General features: G+C 51.4%; 1 protein-coding gene across 8 annotated transcripts in view; it reads right to left on the minus strand.

The window, feature by feature from the left end:
- The window catches only part of Gatad2a (GATA zinc finger domain containing 2A), a 93,233-nt gene extending 73,732 nt beyond the window's left edge, over positions 1-19,501 (minus strand). For 3 of the 8 annotated variants that reach the window (XM_013068732.3, XM_004873444.4, XM_004873443.4), the window contains exon 1: positions 19,199-19,501. The gene's annotated coding sequence lies outside the window, so the exon portion shown is untranslated. Of the gene's footprint in view, positions 1-3,007; positions 3,166-19,198 lie in introns of those variants that run through there. The other 5 variants (XM_021250995.2, XM_004873441.4, XM_004873439.4 and 2 more) reach the window with 4 other exon arrangements.
- Positions 19,502-20,621: the final 1,120 nt, after the last annotated feature.

Consider the following 20,621-nt stretch of genomic DNA (forward strand, 5'->3'; position numbering starts at 1 on the left):
GGGAAAACAGCCTTGCATGTTCCACTTGATGGCACAGAAACCCCCAGCATCCAAGCAGGTACCACCCTGGGCAAGCATCAGGTACCTGTGCTGTCAGCCACTAGTGCTCGCTGAGGTCCTGAACTGGGTTCATGATAAAGGCTGTGACACTGTGTCTCAGGGGGAACTAACATATCCACATCCAAGACTCTGCAGGTCATTCTTAATTTTCTCCTAAGAAAACAAATATGAGAAAAAGCCAACATTTCCAATGGCTTTGCTGCCTTCCTACCCACATCCTTCAGAAGTATGCTTCAGGTCCTCTGCTAATTAAAACCCAGAGGTCCTGGCTCGTGTGGGCTCTTCAGGCCAGTCCCTGCCCCTCCCTTCTTCCCATCAAGGGGGTCCTACTGTTCTCAGGAAAAACCCTAGACACCACACTTCAGGCCCCAGGTCCTCCCCTGTGCCCGTCCATTTAGTCCCAGCCAACACTGCTCTCCGCTCCGGCTTCCCAATCTTCCTTCCCTTCAAGCCCTCTCCAGCTAGAAACATTCTTTTTCTCTTTACCTACTTAACCTCCACTCATCCTCTGAACCCACAGGAGAAAGGCCCCGTAGACTCCCTAGGTCGGGGTGTCCTTCTCGGCCGCTCTAAGTTTCCCCACGTTTATGAGATTAATTACTATTCTTTGCCCACTAATCTCACCGTAAACTCCACTGAGCAGGGATCCCTAGCACAGTGCCGGAGGCACAGTATGCATACAGATATGCATTGAATAAATCAATCCACAATCACTACTTGCAATGCCAGAAATTCACAAAATAAATGATGCAAAACAAGTCAAAGAGCTACTGAAGGGCTGAGAACTGCAGCTTTAAACTGTTTCATTACTCAAATAAAAAAGTGTTCCTTATTTTTGAAAAAAAATCACAAAATAAGAGATACCAGAAAATGCGCTGGGAAGGTCGGGCTACTGATAATCCTAATTCAGAGATTTTATTGGTATTTTGGTACAAATCCTTCTAGGATTTTTTGCTTCCAACGGTAGCAAGTATTTTTGCCCTCATTATCAAAATATAGAATATTGCAGGATCTCCCAAATGATACTGCATTAATAGAGATGACTTGGCATTAAAAAAATGATGTCATCTAAGTGGAAAAAACAATGCATCCAAATCAGTAATACACAACCCTCCCTTTCCCACCACTTCGAAGATGAAAGAATCCTTGCAAAAACCTGCTTCAGAAGCTGGGGGATCAGTAAGGAAGAACAACACCGGGCACGAAGGAGGGGTCAGTAAGTGAAGAGCAGTATAGAAAGCCACTCTCAAAATTCCCACACCCTAAACTTATTTCTCTAGAAAACAGCCAACTTTTCTAAGTTCTAGGCTGAGGAGGCAAAATGCAAAGAAGCAACCCTGTGGCACCCGCCCCAAAGGCCAGCTGGTGACTGGACTCTCAGAAGGCTAGGCAGGGCTAGAACGGCCTCCCTAAGACACCAACCCTCCCCCTCCACGAAGAGGTGCCGAGGAGCCCGGCGGAGAACACTGCCTACAGCTTCAGGGCTCCAGGGAAATTCTCACACGCTGAACTTTCCAACAGGGGCTCTGGTGCCCCCAGTGAGGGCTCTGGCCTGGTTCTCCCCCTCCACTAGCAGCCTGGCCTCCAAGAGCCTCAAAACCCTACCTGCAAAGTGGGGTGGGACCTCGTCCCCATAGGATCATTATAGACACCAACCGCAGCTGGGAGTGAAAGTTGGCACAGAGTAGGCACTCAAACCCGCGGCCAGCCTACGCTGTGCGCCTTCCTCTACCGCTTGGGGTCAGGTCTAACCTGCTGCTGACCTAAATGTACTTTAAGGAACTGCTGCCGTCACACAGTACTTCACGTAATCTAGCTGAAAACTGTTAGCTGCCACAAGAAAACTACATTGACGGGCCGGGATGACGGCTGCACAGAGGGCTGTCTGTCCCTCCCTGGCGGCCACGGCCAGGAGGTGTCACCGTGTGGCTGGGCACAGAACAGAGATGGAAGGGACGCTGTGTAATCCAAGAAAACTGAAAGAAAAGGGGGGGGGGGGATTCAAGGCTCAGGTGAGTCACTCAGACTTTGTTCTAAAGAATCCACAGCGCTTAAGGAAGAACTACACACCTCAAGGCGCTGGGCCAGTTACACAAAATGAAGCAGCCTCGGCAAAATTCTCAGGGCAGGGCAGAAACATGCACCCAAGGGTTGTTACTCAGCCCTACAGGGAGATCTTCATTCATTTCCAGGTTCCCGAGTGTCCGGCTGCTGCGGAGGCCCTGCCCATAAGCCCTTCCTTGTTGAAGTGATCAATTCCGATTCTTGGCAATAATCCCTTTAAAAGGCCAGCTGCTGCTGTCTAGTCACTGATGCCAACCCATTCCAGGTGGGGAAAAAAGAAATCAATAGAGCCACCTCCTAAATGGGGAGGCAAATTTAAAGTGCGGACCCTTGGGGAAAGGCTGCCGCCCAGAGAGGGGGAAGGGTCCCGCGGCTCCTGGGGGTCAAACAGGAAGGGCGCGAGTGGGGGAAGGGCGGGGGGAGGGCCGGCCCTGCAGGCGTGGGCGCACGGGGACTTTTATTCTGACACGGGATCGCCGCCGCCGCTACAGCCGCGGGGTTCAGCGCCGCAGCCCGGCCCGCCGGGAGCCCCCCCCCCAGCGCGGGACCCCGGCCCCGCGCGCCCACGTGCGCTAGCCGCCACCCCCCGCCCGGCGCTCAGCAGCGGCGCCTCCCGGCCCGGCCCCTCCCCAGCCCCATAGGCAGCGCAGGAAAAAGCGAGGCGACGCGGCGACTTTCCGGGACCCTCGCCCGATAGGCCCCCACGTGCCCGGCGGCGGCGGCGCGGGGAACTTTGCAGGCAGCGCGGGGAAGGCGCCGCGGGGACCCTGGAGTAGAACTCGCTCGCTCGCACTTTTCGACGCTCGCGCGGATCCTCGCGCGGGTCCCCGCCCAGGCCCCCGGCCCGCGCCCCGCGCCCCGTCAAGTTTGGTGGCGAACTTACCGGGCCGGGCCGCCGGGCCCTAGAGCAGCGCGCGCGCTCCGAAGCTGGAGCTGGGGTCGCCCGCGGGGCCGGGCGGCGGCGGGGGGGCCGGGGGCGCCGTGCCGCGCGCGCTCGCTCCGCCCGTGGGGCCGCCCGGGCCCGCGGCGCTCGCTCCGCCGGTCCACCCGCCCGCCCGCGCCGCCGGCCAGATAATGCGCCCCTCGGCCGCACACATGGAGCCCGGCGCCGGCGTCACCGCCCGGGACATGCGCACCAGGTCAGCGCGCCCGGCCCGCGGCCCCCAAAACACCGGGGAGCTCTTAAAGGCGACGCCGCCCGCCCGCGCCCGGCTGGGCGGGGCCCGGCGGTCGAGGGGCGGGGCCTTTTGTGGGAGGGAGTGGCTCGAGGGCGGAGCTCACGGGCGCAGAGGCGGGCCCCGGAGCCCGAGGGGCGGGGCTTGGCTAGCTGGCCCCGCCCCTCCCCGCACGCGCTCCCACAGCTCGCGGCGCTCAGCTTCCCACGCGGCTCGGCGGACACCTCCCAAACCAGTCTCGCGCCCCACACCGGCCCAGGGTCGGCGCCGGTCCGGGCCGCGCCCGGGCCTGACTCACGGTGCACGCTCCCGCGGACCTCGCTGCCCCCCGGGGTGGGGGGGGCCGCTGCAGCCACTCCTGCTGCCGGCCACGCGGGCCAGGTGCCCGCCACCGTCGGGACGCCACGCGGAAGCTCCCGCCCAGGACCTTGGGCCTCGAGGCCCCGCAGTCGCGATGCAGCTCGGCGGAATGATCGGCCTGTAGTGCGGTGCAAGGCGGTCTAGGAAAGAGACCACCCTCGCGCCGCCGCGCCACCTCGCGATCTCCCCTGTCCTTCGGGGAGGGGACCTCGGAGCAGGGGACTGCGCCCTTCCCGCCAGGACTCGGGACCAGTCTAACCTGCAAGGCACGAGCTTCAGAGAAGTTTACTACAGAGAGCGAAAACAGTTTCCACAGGGAAAATGCAAAGCTTATAGAACATCTAGGATCAGAAGATTCTCAACAGCAAGGAGTCACAAAAGGCTCTTTCTGCGTTCTTTTTCCAACCAGAAGCAGTGCGCCATGAGAAACCAGGCCTCTGACTTTTTTACACATCCGAATATATATACATACAAGTGGAATAAAAGTTCCACCAAATTTGGGCGCGGTGATGCACGCCTTTATTTAATTACAGTGGCTCCGCAGGCTGAGGCAGGAGGATGTAAAGTTCCAGGGCAGCCTGGCCAGCTTAGTGAGACCCTGTCTCAAAGGAAAATAATAAAAAAGGGATAGATATCCAGTTTAATATGCCTTTGCCCCGTCCCCAGTTCTACAAAAAGTTTACCAAACATAATTTCACAAACATAACACTTGCAACATACTCTTAATGTTTCATATTGTAGTTTGTTTGAAAAAGGGAGAATCAATATAATTCCCATTCATGATTGAGTACCTATCCAAAACTTGAACAATTCATGTAGACAAGTTTTACAAAATATTTTTGTTATATGGCACCCTCCTAAATGGGAAGTTCCAATTTTTTTTGGTACCGGGGATCGAACTCAGGTCCTTGCGCTTGCACAGCAGGCGGCGAAACCACTGAGCTAAATCCCCTGCCCCAAAAGCCCCTTTTTTATTCTGTGTCAGTTCCAAACACAATTAGCAACTTTTTGTCATTGATTCCAACCCCCCCACACGCACACACACACATAGCCAAAATCTCCCAACTTCTTAATGCAGCATCTGACACCACCCAAGAGAAGCGAGAGAAGCATTCCTCAACCTAAAAATGATACAAAGTAAAAATTGCAGACCCCCTGCCTTGCAAGAACAAGGTCTCGAGTTTGATCCCCGGTACCAAAAACTGCAGACCCCTAATCCTAGAAACAATTTTGTCACAATTTGCTTTGCTCTGTTACAAAGAAATTAAAATGTTCAAATTCAAACACTAAACACATTCTGATTCTCAAACAGGTGAGTTGGTGTAGGAATTCAGAAGTTCCCTGAGCCCGTGTGTAAGGGTAAGTCACCGCAAATACTTAGGATTCTCACTCTCGTCCAGCAGGTGTGTATTTAATAACTGCTTCATGCCACTGTAAGCAAGCAACATATGAAGCAATATAAGCAAAATATGGCCTAGCAGCTCCACACCTGAGTCTTAACGCCTTTTTTTTTTTTTTGGTATCAGGGATCCAACTCAGGACCTTGCGCTTGCAAGGCAGGTGCAGTGCCACTGAACTAAATCCCTGGCCCAATTAACGCCAACTTAAAGAACTACAAACAGAACAAAGTGTGGCCAGGTGGGAGACCTGAGCTGACATAAATGCAAGGATTCAGAGTCTGCATTGCCCAGCCCTGTGAGTCACCAAGGTGACAAACCACCCTGCTTCAAATAGGCATCAGCTGTGACATATTGATGCCACACCCTTGTGGATGTGGTGTGCACTGGTGGCAGGTGGGCTGCTCAGAGGGCAGTGCCAACTCCTCCGGCTGGGGGGAGCGGGGTAACAGCTCTGGGCTCATTTCTGAGGTTGGAAGAGCATACCTGGGGTGTGGATGGGTGAAGTGACGGAGAATCCATACCCGGGGCCCCTGTGTAGATTTAGCTGCTTGGATTAAAGAAAGACCTTCCTGCCTGGACGCCTAGTACTGGGCTCCACAGCAAACAGTTCAGCTGCTGATTATGAAATATGATGCAATCACCTGCAGATGCCATTCTTACAATGAAGGGAATCTAATTAGGAGACAACTCGGGCTAGAACTGTGTGTTTCCTCACTTTCCTTCTGCCCCAAGAACAAGCTGTTATTACAGTAAGGCTGGGGTGCAGCTCAGTGGTAGAACGCTGGCCTGGCCTGCACAAGGCCTGGGTTTGGTCCCCAGAGCTGAAACAAACACCCACACATGCACTTCTGCTATTTAAACAAAATCTTCTTCAAAATCATCTTAAACTTCATGTGGTTCTTAGACCAGATCCTTGCTAGTAGCCAGACCTCCTTAGACCCTAACCACTGCAAAAACAGTCCATCTTTCAAATGAGCTCAGTAAACACCCCCACTCTGTGCCGGGGATCAAACTCAGGTCCTTGCACTTGCAAGGCAGGCACAGTGCCACTGAGCTACATCCCCAGCCCCCAGCTTACTTTTTGTGAGGCAATTTCCTTGAACTTTTCAGTGGACAAAATCTAAGGTGCCTTAACATGGTAAACACTGGTTCAACAGAGATGTGGAAGAGACCACGCATCCCAAGGGGTGTGCAGCCACTCGCTCCAGAAGCTGGGCTGGGGCCACAGAAAGAGTGACTACAAAGCAGAGCATGTATTCATAAGAAAGATGAGGAAGGGCTGGGGATTAAACTCAGTGGTTCCACTGCCTGCCTCACAAGCATAAGGACCCGAGTTCAATCCCCGGTACCAAAAAAAAAAAAAGAAGAGGAACCTGGCCCAGTGGCCCAGCACTTCGGGAGGCTGAGGCAGGAACATCACAAATTCAAGCCCCACCTGGACAACTCAGTAAGACCCTGGCTGCACATCTGCCTCACAAGTGCAAGGTCCTGAGTTTGATCCCTGGTACCAAAAAAAAAAAGACCATGTCTCAAAATAAAAAATGAAAGAGGTCTGGGGATGTAGCTCAGTAGTCAACTGCGCATAGGTTTGATCCCCAGTACCAGAGAGAGAGAGGAAGGGCTGAGAAATCAGAGGAAAGGGCTGTCCTCTCTCAGGGAACAAACCCAGGTCTCCAGCGCTGAGCTAATTCCCCACTGCCTTGAGGCAGCTCTGGACTTGAGTTCAGGTCAGTTTCTGAGTGCCCAGAACAGCAGAGGAAAGCCTGGAGGAGCTATACCTAAGGAGAAGGGCTGGGAGGGCAGGCTCCACCCCTAACCCTCAGGGCTCAGTGACTGCACTGCCAGCTCAGCACAGGTGAGGCCTGAGGTTGAATCCCCAGACTGCGCAAGTAAATAAAATATTTTAAACTCTAGCTTTTTCCTTTGCAGAACACAAAATGAACAATCAAACACTTGCTCAGTTTCACAAGCAAAGCAGCCCTAATCATGTAGGCTTTAACCAAATTTGATTACTACTATCAGGGATGCTAGGCACCTATTGAGTTCCAAGAGGCTCTCTAAAATAACAAATGCCCAGCACCAGGTGAATATAATTACTATGTATCACAAATGTATACTAATAAAGATTTTTTTTAAAAAACCATCCCAGTGCAGGGGCAGGTATCTGTAATCCCAGCTACTAGGGAGGCTGAGGCAGGAGGATCCATTTTTTAGCCAGCCTGGGTAACAAAGCAAAAACTGGTCTCAAAATAAAACTTACATTAAAAAGAGCTGTAAGCCAGGTGTGATGGCACATGCTTTCTTTTTTTTTTTCCCCCACATGCTTTCAATACCAACATTCAAGAGGCCGAGAGGCAGGAGGAGTTTGAGTCTGTAACTCAGGTACATATTGAGTTCATATACAGCCTAGATAATATAGTGAGATCCTGTTTTAAAATACCCTCCCTGAAATAGCCAGGTGTGGTGGTACATGCCTGTAATGCTAGCACTCTAGGGGACTGAGGCAGGAGAATTCCAAATTTAAGACTGGTCAACTTAGATCCTATCTCAAAAACAAAGAAAAGGAAAGAAAAAGGCTGGGGATGTAGCTTAGTATAAAGGCCCTATGTTCAACCCCAGTACCAAGAAAATTTTTAAAAATTTAAAAGCTGGGCCAGGGAGTTAGCTCAGTGGTGCTACCGCCTGGCTCGAAAGCCCAAGGTCCCAAGTACCTTCGATCCCCAGTACTAACCCCCCCCAAAAAAAAAATTAAAAAGCTGAGGATGTGGCTCAGCACTAGAATGCCTGCCTTGAACTGGTGAAGCCCTGGGTTTGATCCCCTATGCTGGGGAAAAGAAGTACTGTTTTTTTCCCCAGTACTGGGGATTGAACCTAGGGCTTTGGACAGGTCAGCCACCACTCTTGCTGATGGCCCAGGCTGGCCTCAAACTTGCAATCTCCCACCTCAGCCTCCAGAGTGCTGGGATTACAGGCACATAATACCTAGCTTTCCTTTCCATACTTTGTATCTTTAATATTTTCAAGTCTAGCCAGGCATTTAGCTCAGTGGTTCCGGCACCTGCAAGTTTGATCCCCGGTACCAAAAAAAAAAAAAAAAAAAAGGTGTTTGGTCAGGGATTTAGCTCAGTGGTTCTGCCATCTGCCTTGCAAGTGCAAGGACCCGAGTTCAATCCCCAGTACAAAAAAAAAAAAAAAAAACCACACAAATATTTTCAAGTCTAAAACTGTTTTCACTGAATTTGGGAACAATATAACCACAACCTAAGTGTGCACTGATTTGTTTTGTTTTTTTGGTACCGGGAATCGAACTCGGGACCTTATGCTTGAGAAGCAGGCGGCGGAACCACTGAGCTAAATCCCCGGCCCGTGTGCATTGTTTTAAAGGTATTTATTTCACTCCAAATTCATGCTCACACAGTGAGCTAGCAAAGCATTGACTGGGAAACTAGAAGAAAAGATTAATTTAGATGTGAATTTTATTCCCTTAATACTCTGAAATCTTTGATAACGTTTTCAAGGACCAGAAAATAGCTACAGGGACTCTTACAGAAATGTTTTATGATAAATAGAATACTGCCAATGTGTTACAGCTGCTACAAGTGTAACTTTCAATTCACAACACTTTCACATTAAATGAGGAGTTTATGGGAGACAAACATGATCAGTACCACTTACTCTTAAGGTGTGAGAGAACATTTTGCCTAACATCAGGACCCTGAGTTCAACCCCAGGCACACGACCACACACACCCTTCTTTGTAGGTCCCTGAAACACCACTCTGTAACATGGTCCACTTTGTTAACATGTGCCTGTTTTGTCTTAAATGTCATCGGCAACCACAATTCCAATTCCATACACTGAATGTTTGGGGAACACTGGTGTGTCGAGTTCAGCCCTGCCTGCAGTTAGGCACGTTCTGTTCAGAGCCAGTCTCTGGGTGGCCCTGACAATGTCCTGCTGTTACAGGCCCGGGCACAGACGCGTCCCTAAAGGGTTAAGCACAAACTGCTCAGAAGTCTTGTGAACCGGAAGTGCATCTCCCACGGTCTCCATCTGCCTGTGTCACTAGTTGGCAAGGAATATCTCTTTTGTATCTACATATGGTTTACAAAATACATTCCCACCTAATTTAGATCAATGTTAAGTCTTCAAAAAGTTAGTAAGTGAACTGTGTTTTCTATTAACCAAAGAATTAGAAGAAAATTAACTGAATTGCATAGCAAGTCCCTGCCTCAAAAAAAAAAAAAAAAAAAGAATATTATACCAACAGCTGAGTATGGTGGTGCATACCTCTAATCCCAGCATTCTGACAGGCTGAGGCAGGAGGACCCCAAATTCAAGCCCAGCATGGGCAACTTACTGAGACTCTGCCTCAAAATAAAAGAAGTAAGCTTAAAAAGGGTTAGGTATACAGTTAGGAGAGTCCTGGATTTAAATTCCAGTGCCACACACACAAAAAAATGTAACTTTGGGTAGCTCTTGACAAAAAATGCTCAGGCTTTTAGAGGAAGATAACCTCCTCCTCAGGTCAAGGGAACACACTTGGCTGCTTTTCACCCGGGGTTCCCAAAGTGCCCACACAATTCTGCTCCCCAGGATGCCTAGCCACCAAACAAACAGTTCCTACCCCTTCTCCTTCCTCCAGCCAGCCATGGCACTTTGCTGGTAGCCTACAAGCTGCCAGGCCTGGCCAGTACCTGACCCTGAGCAAGTGAAATGAGTCGCCATCATCCTCAAACAGGCAGCCTTGTCAGCTCCTACCCCACCCATAAGGAGTCTGAGTGTGAGCTTTCTCCCCAGCTGCCCAGGCTGCTTCAGGAGAACCAGGAGTCCACATGGCATGCACACTCCAAGTGCTGCTTCAGTGAACTCGGGGGCCACACAGGAAGAATCCCCTGCCCGTGACCTCCAGATCACAGGCTCAGGATGTGCCCGCCTGTGACCCAGCACTGACTTGCTGGCTCCTGGGCAGGATTAGCTGCCAGAGAGAACTGTCCAAAGGTGAGTGCCAACCTCAAGAGGGACAGACAGCCTTGATATGATTCTGGGGCAACTACCTTTACCAGTAATCTGTTCACTCACTCTGTGTCTACTGTGCCTATACCACACAAGGGGAAACTGAGAATCAGAAAGATGAGGCCACTTGCAATTAGGCCATTTTCCTGAGGTTGAAGGTCAGCAGGAAGTGGAAGCTGGGCTCCAGTCCAAGATTTTCTGGCTGTAATATCTCTACAGCACAGAAGATCTCTGCAATACGTTCACAAGACAGACAGATAGACAGGAGTAACTGCAAAGCATTCTGCAAGCGCACTCTCTCACTGAAGATCTATCTACCGTCTGCCTCTCCAGTTCTTTTCTATTAGTAAATGTTTGCAATGTGTGATGATTGCCTTCATCTTGGGGAACTGGTACAAATCTGTATCACATTTTAATCATTTTTACTCCTCCCTTCCCAAGTCCCCTTCCCATATCCACAGAGTCTACCTCCCTGTTTCCCAGCATCTCTCTTGGAGTCTACTCTTTAAAAGATTTCTATCCTGGGTTCAACACACACCTCCAGGGCAGGCCTGGGTGCTGGCAAGCTCCCCAGGGCAACATTGTGATAATACAGCAGAAAACCTTTCAGTGGGCCATCCTGCCTGACAGGCCCTGAGTTTGTGTTGCATCAGCTGAGGCCCCAGAACTGCCAAGTGCAGGTCCACGGGGGGCTCCCAGCTCTGACAAACCAGATTACCACAGAAAAGAGAGACCTCGAGTATGTTCTCTATGCTCATATCGGCCCCAAGAACTCAGACTTCGGGGAGAGAGAACAGGAAGTAAGGAGGGAGCAGGCATCCACTTCCCAAGGGCTGCAGGAGCCCAGAGGTGGGAGCTGGTCACATGCACTGCTGCACTGCCCGTCCACACCCACTTCCGGCCTGGCCCTGCCTCTCCACCGCCAAAGTCACTACTTGATACAGTGATACACTACCAGAAACTCCTTGTGATTCCCTCCCTGCCCCTCTCCAAGGTGCCCTAAACCAGAATCCAGCCCTGGTCTCTGGCTCCACCCCCCACAGATAAACATACTTAAGAAAAGCCCTTGTAGGGCCGAGGATTTAGCTCAGTGGTTCTGCCACCTGCGTCACAAGAGCAAGCTCCCAAGTTCAATCCCCGGTACCAAAAAAAAGAAAATAATTTTGTGAAATAATTGACCTATGTGGGTTAACATCAGACCTAAATTTCAGCCTTGCCCCAATATAGGAAAATCAAAATGACAGCCAGGAGAAGAGAGAGTGCTGGCCAGAGGGAACCTCCAGCACTGAGAAGCTACTGATACCTGAATGACTTTTCCTGTGTGATCAATAACACGGATATGAATTTGTCTGAAATGTTTTTCTTGTCTTTTCTTCATTTCAGTCAGGCAAACCACGCATGATGGCATATGCCTGTAGTCCCAGCTACAGAAAAAAAAAGCATCCTGCCCTGAAATTCCCAGAAGACTGAGACAAGAGGACTGCAAGTTCAAGGCCACCCTGTCTCAAAATGAAAAAGGACTCAGGATGTGATTCAGCTGTAGAGCACTTGCTTGGCATGTTTGAGCTGGATTCAACCTTCGGTACCAAGGGAAAAGTCTCAAACAAGAGGGGAAGCACTTTTAGAGCTGTTTATCTCTTTCCACAATACATACTGTTGGGCCAGGGATGTAGCTCAGTGGCACGGCACCTGCCTCACAAGAGCAAGGTCCTGAGTTCGATCCCTAGTACCGAGAAAAAAAAAAAGCAGACAATCAACTGGGAAAGTGTCATAGTTCCTGCATCCTTTTAGATGAAGGAAACAGAAGCTCAGTGAGGAAATCAGACAGGTGGTGAGGTTTTCCTTCCAGATCTCCAAGAAACTCCACCCCAACCTCCAAAGAGACTGGTGCAGCATTCAGGGCTATTCCCATAGAACCCACAAGTTCTTGCATTCATGCACTTGTTTACTTGACTGCAACCAGGATGCCAGCTCCTCTATGGCCAGTGAATAGTCCTGCTCCCTGCTAGACCCAAGCATACAAGGCACAAAGCTTAGCATACAAATATTTGTTGCTGAATTACTTACTGGCATAGGAAGTCACATCAGCTAAGAGGTTTAACACTTTTCAATATTTAACTCAATTTAAGTTACATTTTAAAAAACACATTCCCAGACCCTGGGTTCAATTTCCAACACCACAAAAATAAAAAACTTAAAAACTGTGCTGGCTGTGAACCTGAAGCAGGAGGATGGGGCATTTAAGGCCAGTCGGGACTACACAGTGAGACCCTATCTCAAAAAACTAAACTGAGCCAGGTGTGGTGGCACAGCCTATAATCCCAGCACTCAGGAGGCTGAGGCAGGAGGATGATAAATGCCAGCCCAGACTGAGCAATTTAGTGACTTGGCAAGACCCTGTCTCAAAATAAAAATAAAAAAAGGCCTGGTGATGTAGCTCAGTGCAAAGGCCCTGGGCTCAGTCCCCAGTACTGAAAAAGAAAAAATACCCAATTTTCTAGCCACACTGGTCAATCTACCATGAGAAGATCTCTTCTTTGAGTGCTCGCCCTCTCTTCTAGGTCTGCTTAGAGGAATAAATTCACATTCCAGGGCCGGGTTTTAGCTCAGTGGTTCCCTCGCCTGCCTCAAAAGCTCAAGGACCCGAGTTCAAACCCCGGTACCAAAAAAAAAAGAAAACACATTCCAACACACTGATATAAACAAAGGTAGCTGGCTGTAGAAAGGATAAAGCCAACCTTAACACTGGAAATTAAAAATAACACCATCAATTCATTCAGATGGAACTACTCCATACAGTAGTTGTTTCCCAGTTCCAATGAGGTCAGCTTCTTTCTTATCATCACAATCCCACGGGGATTGAATACCCCAGTGCTGTCTCCAACAGGAAGGAAACCCTGACTTCCCCAGCTGTTTCAGTTCTATCCATCAACAGCTTGTCATCCAGAGTGAGAAGCTAGCCAGTGTATGGACCCACATGACTTTTAGAGCTGCCCACCAACAGATAACCATGTTACATTACATCGAATAAATGTACCTGGACCAATAGCATTTCTAACTGTCCCTGGCTTTTTATGGCTGTAAGGATCTTCAATTAAAAAAAAAAGTTTAGAAAACTTCCTGTTAGAAGAAGAGACATGGTTATGGTGCCACCATCCACCAGAGCGGGTTCTGTGGTGCAGTTTCAAAGGGGAGCGGGAGCCCTCTCCGGTTGAACTTGTTTCTTACATTTTAAAAATAATAAGCCTTGCTCCTTTCTCATCAAATGCAGTAACTGTCCTTAAAAGAACTGTGTAAGTCAAGTGGATCAAGGCCCTGGGTTCTATCCCCAGTGCTGCCAAAAAACTTTTCTTCAGTTTGGGAGTGGGGCCGGGGATTTACCTCAGTGGTTTCACCGCCTGCTGCGCAAGCGCAAGGACCTGAGTTTGATCCCCTGTACCAAAAAAAAAAACTTTGGGAGCAGCCCCTAGGGGCCTAGTTCAGATTTTCACCCCTGAGCCCCCTCACCCAGGTTCTGTCTGTTGGACAGCGAGTCCCCAGTTCTGTGCCCACACTAGTAAGTGAAGAAGTTTGGGCCCAATTCATCTTCCGTAATTCTAGGACTTTCACTGATCTCCAAGAAAGAATCCTCTAAAAGAAAGAAGAAGCATCCTGCCCAGCAATTCCCAACCCACCTGTGCCTCCCCAGACCCCTGGAAGCCGAGTTAGCATCTGCTTGTGTGCAGTTCTCAGGACCCTGGGCCGCAAGCATGAACAGAGTGCCAGGTGATTTTGACCTCCTTGGGGCCCTAGCAGTGCTAGTGCAGCTACTGACGCGGTGGTACACCTCTTTCCCAGGCTTTTGTCCCCAAATCTGATCCATTCCCATGAGTGAACCGTCATCTTTCAAGGCTCCAAAGGGTAGGAACAGATGACTCACTCAGCAGTCTCAGAGTACGGTAAGGGTCCTTCTAGCTTAGGGTTCACCCACTTAACTCCTCCTCCCAGCCCTGCACACTCATTATCATCCTCCATCTGCCTGTGGTCTAATTACAGCGCTGCATCTCCCTACTTGCCCTTCACTCACCAATTACCCCCATTTGATAGAGGGGGAGGCCAAGGCCAGTGCAAACACAAGTACTCCCTCCCGCGCAGACCCGCTCACCGCTGGCAGCAGAACACAGAGCTCCTCCAAAGGGGTGGAGGCACAGCAGCTCCTTTCTTTGGGGCCAGAGCCTGGGCAGAGCGTCCAGCACTTGCCACTTGCGGGCCAGGCCCTCCTGGCGTAAGCACCACAGCCACGCTCCTGATGCTGTGCAGGCTGCTCTAGCTAAGCCCCTCGGGTTCACTGGCTCATTCACTCATCTGTCTACCAGCACAGCCCCACAGTGGTGTGTTCCCTCAGTGTCTACCAACATGCCTGCTTTTGGCATTAACCTACCCAAGGTAACACAACTAGGAAGAGCAGAATCAGAATTTGGTATTTTCCTACATAGCTGAGAAGAGCGGATGCCACAACAGAAATAAGGGAACCATGCCAAGCTGGGCGGCACATGCCAGTAATCCCAACTACTCTGGAAGCTGAGGCAGGATGACTGCATGTTCGAAGCCAGCTTGGACTACATACCAACACCATAAGTAAAAACATGGGGGTACCCTGAAGTTGGGTTCTCCCTGAGTAAATGAAGGAAAAGAGGGAGCCTCAAGAAAGGGGAATGCCCTTGCTACCAGACATGATTTGAACATGCTCCCCAGGCTTCACATGTTGAACTTCGGCCCCACTGTGAGGTACCGGAGAGTGGAAACTTAGCTCAACTCTGGTCAGTAGGAGCCAGGCTTTGGAAGTGATTAGGAACAGAAAAGAGGACAGATGACACACTGACCCAGAGTGCACTCCCTGTCTCTTGCCATGTGACACTCTGGGCCACTCAGGACTCTGCTAGTAAGGCCACCACAAGACATGGACCCTGCCAGGTGTGGTGGCACATGCCTGTACTCCAGCATTCTGGAAGGCTGAGGCAGGAGGATCCCAAGTTCAAGCCCAGTCTGGGCAACTTAGAACTCAGTGAGACCCTGTCTCAAAAATAAATCAGTCAGGGGGCTGGGGATTTAGCTCAGTGGTTCTGACACCCGCCGTGAAAGCGCAAGGTCCTGAGTTCGATCCCTGGTACCAAAAAAAATCAATCAGGCCCAGTGATTTAGCTCAGTGGTGCCGCCGCATGCCTCGAAAGTGTAGGGTCCTGAGTTCGATCCCTGGTACCAATAAATAAATAAATAAATAAGGGATGGGGATAGAGGTCAGTCCAAAGGCCCTGGGTTCCACCCCTAGTACCAAAAAAAAAAAAAAAAAGTGATCCCATACACCTCCAAAATGAGCCAAAATAAATCTTTTTTTTATAAAGTAGCCTGCCTCCAGTATTTCATCTCAGTGACCAAAAAGACTAATACAGCCCTTCTGACTTCAAAGTTAGGGTTCCCCTTCTAGCATACCCCACAGGCGGCATTTCAAGATGTGCAGGCACATTCCTGCCTTCCTCGAGGGACACACACAGTCACTGTGCTGTCTCACACTTGAGAGCAGAACCTACAGCTGACCAAGAAGCCACGGTTGAAGAGCAACAGGTCTGCAGCAGCCTCCTGCCTGGACTTGACTATCCCGGGAGCAGAGGGCCCAGGAAATCCTCCAAGCGCTTTTCCACAGAAGAAAATAGCTCGAGTTGGAACTTGTGTCCACATGGTCCACCGACAGATTTAGAACTCAAATTATAGCCTCGGCAGGAGTGTTCACAAAGGACTCAAATTAAACAAGACCCGGATGGAGGCGAGCAGGAAAGAGCCAGCCCCAAGAGAAACCAGAAAGTGAACTGTGCTCAAGCAAATTCGGGCCAGAACCTGTGGAGACGCTAACCAGACGGAGTTCAGCCTATGGCTCCCAACTCCATTTCGTGCCCTCTCCCCATGGTGTTCGCCTGAGACTGTGGACTCAAAGTGGTTACAAGTTACTCAGGTTTCCAACTGAGTTTGTTCCCCTGCTCTGGACCATCTTTCAATGCCAGCATTCATCTACTGGGGTTCCTGAGCCCTCTGCCTTTGGCAAAGCAGATAAAATTAGCTACTGGACTGAACTTGGAATCCAGCATGGTCGATTAAAAAAGTACAGAGGAAATTTGCAAAAGCCATGTAAAAACTTCCTCTGGGCCAGGCTGCAGGCATCCAAACCTTACAGAAATGTGGTCAAAGCTTCTGCCCCACGCCTCCTTCCCTCCCTGATGGATCTAAGATGGCCAGTTCCTGCTTTTCGCCCTGCCTTTCAAACCAGGGCCACAGACCAGGGATCCTCTGTTGACTGAGGGGGAACCAGAGGGCTCAGGGAGAGAATGCACCAGGAACACCGGAAGGAGCACTCTCTTCTCCTCTTTAGGGGGAAGGGAAGGTGAGTTACACTACAGAGGAGGACTGAGGACCAGCACAGGAAGTGGGTCGTCCACAGCAACAGTGTGACAACAGGGAGGCCAACTTTCAGTCCCATTCCTCGTGCCTGCACATTGGCCTGCGCTGGCTCTGGGACTCAAGCACGGAAGGACCCAGGTGGTTATCTAGCAACTCCCCCTGCTCCCCCATATCCAGCAGGGCCCCCAACTTACCCCCTACACACAAAATCCTCCAGGCCCAGGAAGCTGAGATAAAAGATCAGAGAAAAACTCCACTTTGGTAAGAAAGAAAACTGAGGATAGAGACATTTTTGGCCTCTCCCTGCACAACAGCAACAAGTGGGTGCCTTTTAGACAAACAAGGGAACCCTGATGTTGGGGGCTTTGAGGACAGAAGAAGAGAATCTTCCTTAGGAAATGAGTGTCAGTCTCAAAGAAGGGCAAATAAGGTGGATGTGGCAGCTCATGCCTGTGATCCAGGTACTCAGGGGGCCAAGGCAGGAGGATTGTGAATTCAAGGCTAACTAGTCTCAAAACATCAAAAAGGAGGGGATACCCTCGGGCACGGAGAGGGGAACCCCTGGAAATGCAGTGACCCCCTCAGACAGTAAAAGGATCTGCAATGTCTCCCATCAAGGAAAGGATCCCTTGGAAAAGCAGAGGCATTCTACAGATGTGTGGATCCAACAAAAGTAACACCCTTGCAGGGTGGTGGTGGGGGGACACCCTTGGAGAATCAAAAACACCTCAGGATGGGGCTGGGGATTTAGCTCAGTGGTTCCAGCGCCTGCCTCGAAAGCGAAAGGTCCCGAGTTTGATCCCTGGTACCAAAAAAACAAAAAACAAAAACAAAAACAAAAAAAACCCTCAGGAAATGGCAGCACCCATAGATTTGCAGGGGACTCATAAGAAACAGAAATATTTTAGCTGGGTTTGGTGGTACCTATCTGTAACCCCAGGACTCTGAAAGGCAGAGGCAGGAGAATCGTGACTTGGAGTTCAGCCTAAGCAACCTAACAACAGATTCTGTTTTGAAATAAAAGATAAAAACTCTATTAAAAAGCTGAAGGGCCGGGAATTTAGCTCAGTGGTTTCGCTGCCTGCTGTGCAAGCACAAGGACCCGAGTTCGATCCCCGGTACCAAAAAAAAAAACAACAAAAACTGAAGATCTGGCCAGGGATTTAGCTCTGGTTCTGCCGCCTGCCTTGAAAGCACAAGGTACCGAGTTCGATCCCCAGTATCAAGAAAAGAAAGAAAGAAAAAAAAAAAAAGTTGAAGATCAGTGTGAGGGCCATGGGTTCAATCCCCAGGCCTGAAAAAAAAAAAACTGAAAAAGTGGGGTTATATCTCAGAGAAATAAGAACCTAATTTTCAGACATATGTGTCGGAGTAGGGGTGGGGTCTCAGAAAAGTGAAGGCAGTCATCAAAAAGTAGGGGTACCAGGGCCGGGGACTTAGCTCAGTGGTTCTGCTTCCTGCCTTGCAAGTGCAAGGTCCTGAGTTTGATTCCCGGTACCGGAAAAAAAAAAAAAAAGTAGGGGTCCCATCAGACTGGGGAGAGCTCAGAAAAGGGGGAGATCCTCCAAAAAGGATTCTGAAAAAGCAGGAGCACTGCACATTAAGTAGTGAACTTGGGAGGAGAAAGCCAATTAAACAAGCAGAGACAGAAAAGCATGGAGAGCACTGGAGAACCCATCAGAAAAGGGGGACCCCAGCTGGGATCTCATCAGTGAGGGACCCCTGGAGAAGAAGGATGGTCTCCAAGAGGTCAGACTCCCCCAGAACCAGGAGGTGAGGGGAATCCCCTCAGAAAGCAGTACCATCTCCTGAGAGAAGTGGGCCCCCTCTTCGAAGCAAGAGATGCCAGAGAGGCAGGGGGGCCCCAAAAGGTGAGGGAACCCCTCAGACAAAAAATGCCCTCTCAGCCAGGCCTGGCATTCCAGCTATTCAGGAGGCTGAGGCAGGAGGATCTCAAGTTCAAGCCCAGCCTGGGCAACTTAGTGAAACCTTGTCTGAAAATAAAAATTTAAAAGGGGCTGGGGATATAGCTCTATCCAAAGGCCCTGGGTTCAATCCCCAGTATCAAAACCTAAAAAATAAGTTTTTAAAAATAAATAAAGGGTCCTCTCATCAGAGCAGGAATATCCTTGAAGAAATGAGGAAGGATTTCAGAGAGAGGGACTCCCAGAAAAGGGGACTGGGTCCCTCAGAGACACAGGAAGTCCCTCAGAGGTAAGCTGGCCCACAGAAAGGCAGGAGTGCCTCAGAAATGGGGAACTCCCTTGGTGCACGCTTGTGATTCCAGCACCCGGGGAGGCTGAAGCAGGAGGGTTGAAAGTCTGAGCCCCAACTGGGCAACCTAGCCAGACCCTGTCGCACAATAAAAAGTTTAAAAAAACAAAAGCCTGAGAATGCAATGCGGGACCTGGGTTCCAACCCCAGTACTGCAATCGATCGATCAATCAATAAAGTTAAAAACCCGCAAAAAGAAAGAGGGAACACCCCTCAGACACACAGGAGGTGTCTCAGAGATGGGGTTCTCCTCAGAAAGGGGGCGTCTCTCAGAGAAGTGAAGGAAAGGGGTTGCTTCCCTCAGGGCGGGGCCCCTCCCACGCAGGTCCCCTCGGAGACCCGGGACGCGGATGGACGGCGGAAGCCCCGGGCGCCGGGCACCGGAAGCGCGGACCCGCGCGGCGCCGGCCCCTCACTCACCAAGTTGCGCGGCGTCCCCGTCGCCGTCCCCGGGGCCCTGGGACTGTCGTGGCGGCTCCCTCAGGTGGCGCCCGCGGCGGCGGCGGCGGCGGCGGCGGCGGCGACAGGACGACCAACGACCGACCGACCGACGACGCGGGCGGCAGGGGTGCGCGTGCGCGCGTCGGGGCGCTGACCCCGGGCGGGAGGAGCTGCCGCGCGGCGCTAGGAGCCACTGCTCGGTCTCGCGGCTCCTTCTCACACTGAAATTGCCCGCTTCACAGCCCGGCTTCCCCGGTTGCTAGGCAGATTTCGCCTCTCACACTTCCGGGTTGAGGCGCGTCTCACCGAGTGGCGGCACGGAAGGCCAATAAGGACCAGCTGGGGAGCCCAGAATCCGCACCCCCCGGGGGGCGGAGCCAGTGTTCTGACAGACAGCGCATGATGACCAATGAGCGCACGGGCCGGCTGGCCCTCGGGATCGCGCCGATGGCTGGGGCGGGCCCAAGGGGGGGACGGCCATAATGACTGACATGAGGCTTGCCAATGGGAGACCGGAGCGGGCTGCAGGACCAGTCAGAGGCCTGAGGAGGCGGGATTTAGGCTTCGGGGCGGGAATGCTATGAGGGTGGGGCCTGTGGGACTCATCAGTTCGTGGCCGGCTCCCTTGGACCCCGAGGACGTTTCTCCAGGGCCGCCCTGCGACTGGCTGGGCAGGGGGTTCCCCGCAGTGCGCAGCAGGGGCGCCCCACCCACAATGCACCGGAGCAGCCTGGCTGGCGGGCGTGGCGGCCGGAGGCGCCTTCGAGAGAGGAGTACGGCAAGGGCAGCCAGGCCTGGCTCCTGAGGGCGGCCGCGACCTTCTTCGAGGGGACCTTACGCTTGCACCTGGCCCGGACTGCGAAAACGTCGGGGGTCCTGGTGAAGTAGGGGACCCTTGCCGGGCTCGCGCTCCTGAGACAAAAATCAGTCACCAGGATGAGGGACGGTTTTGCAAAGTTAGAACTCTGGGCCCCTGCTCTCCCCATCACGGAGAATCGGGGGATTCAAACGTCACGGAACTATTTGGGGAGCATCCTCTGCCACTTGGAGCACTACTCGGGACCCACGGTCATGGCCCTGCCATGCCTCGGGACCCCAGCAGCATCTCTCTTGTTTGTTTTGTTAATTTTGAGTGTTTTGTTTTGTTTTGTTTGAAACAGGGTCTCTATGTACTCCAGGCTGGCCTCGAACTCACAGCGATCCTCCTGCCTCAGCCTCCCAAATGCTGGGATGGCAGGCCACAACACCCAGCTCAGGACCCCATCGTTTGTGAAGATCGTGTTTTCTACCCCACCTCAAGAGGAGAAATTAGGGGCTTCAAACCCCCTGGCTTCTTCAGAGAATTGTAGGAATCAGTGCCCTCTCAGTGATGTTTGTTTGTTTGTTTGTTTAAAACAGTCTG

Source organism: Heterocephalus glaber, unplaced genomic scaffold, assembly GCF_053883595.1.
Source record: "Heterocephalus glaber isolate CG9 unplaced genomic scaffold, H.glaber_assembly_v1.0 deba00001761, whole genome shotgun sequence".
In the NCBI taxonomy this organism is placed as follows: Eukaryota; Metazoa; Chordata; class Mammalia; order Rodentia; family Bathyergidae; genus Heterocephalus; species Heterocephalus glaber.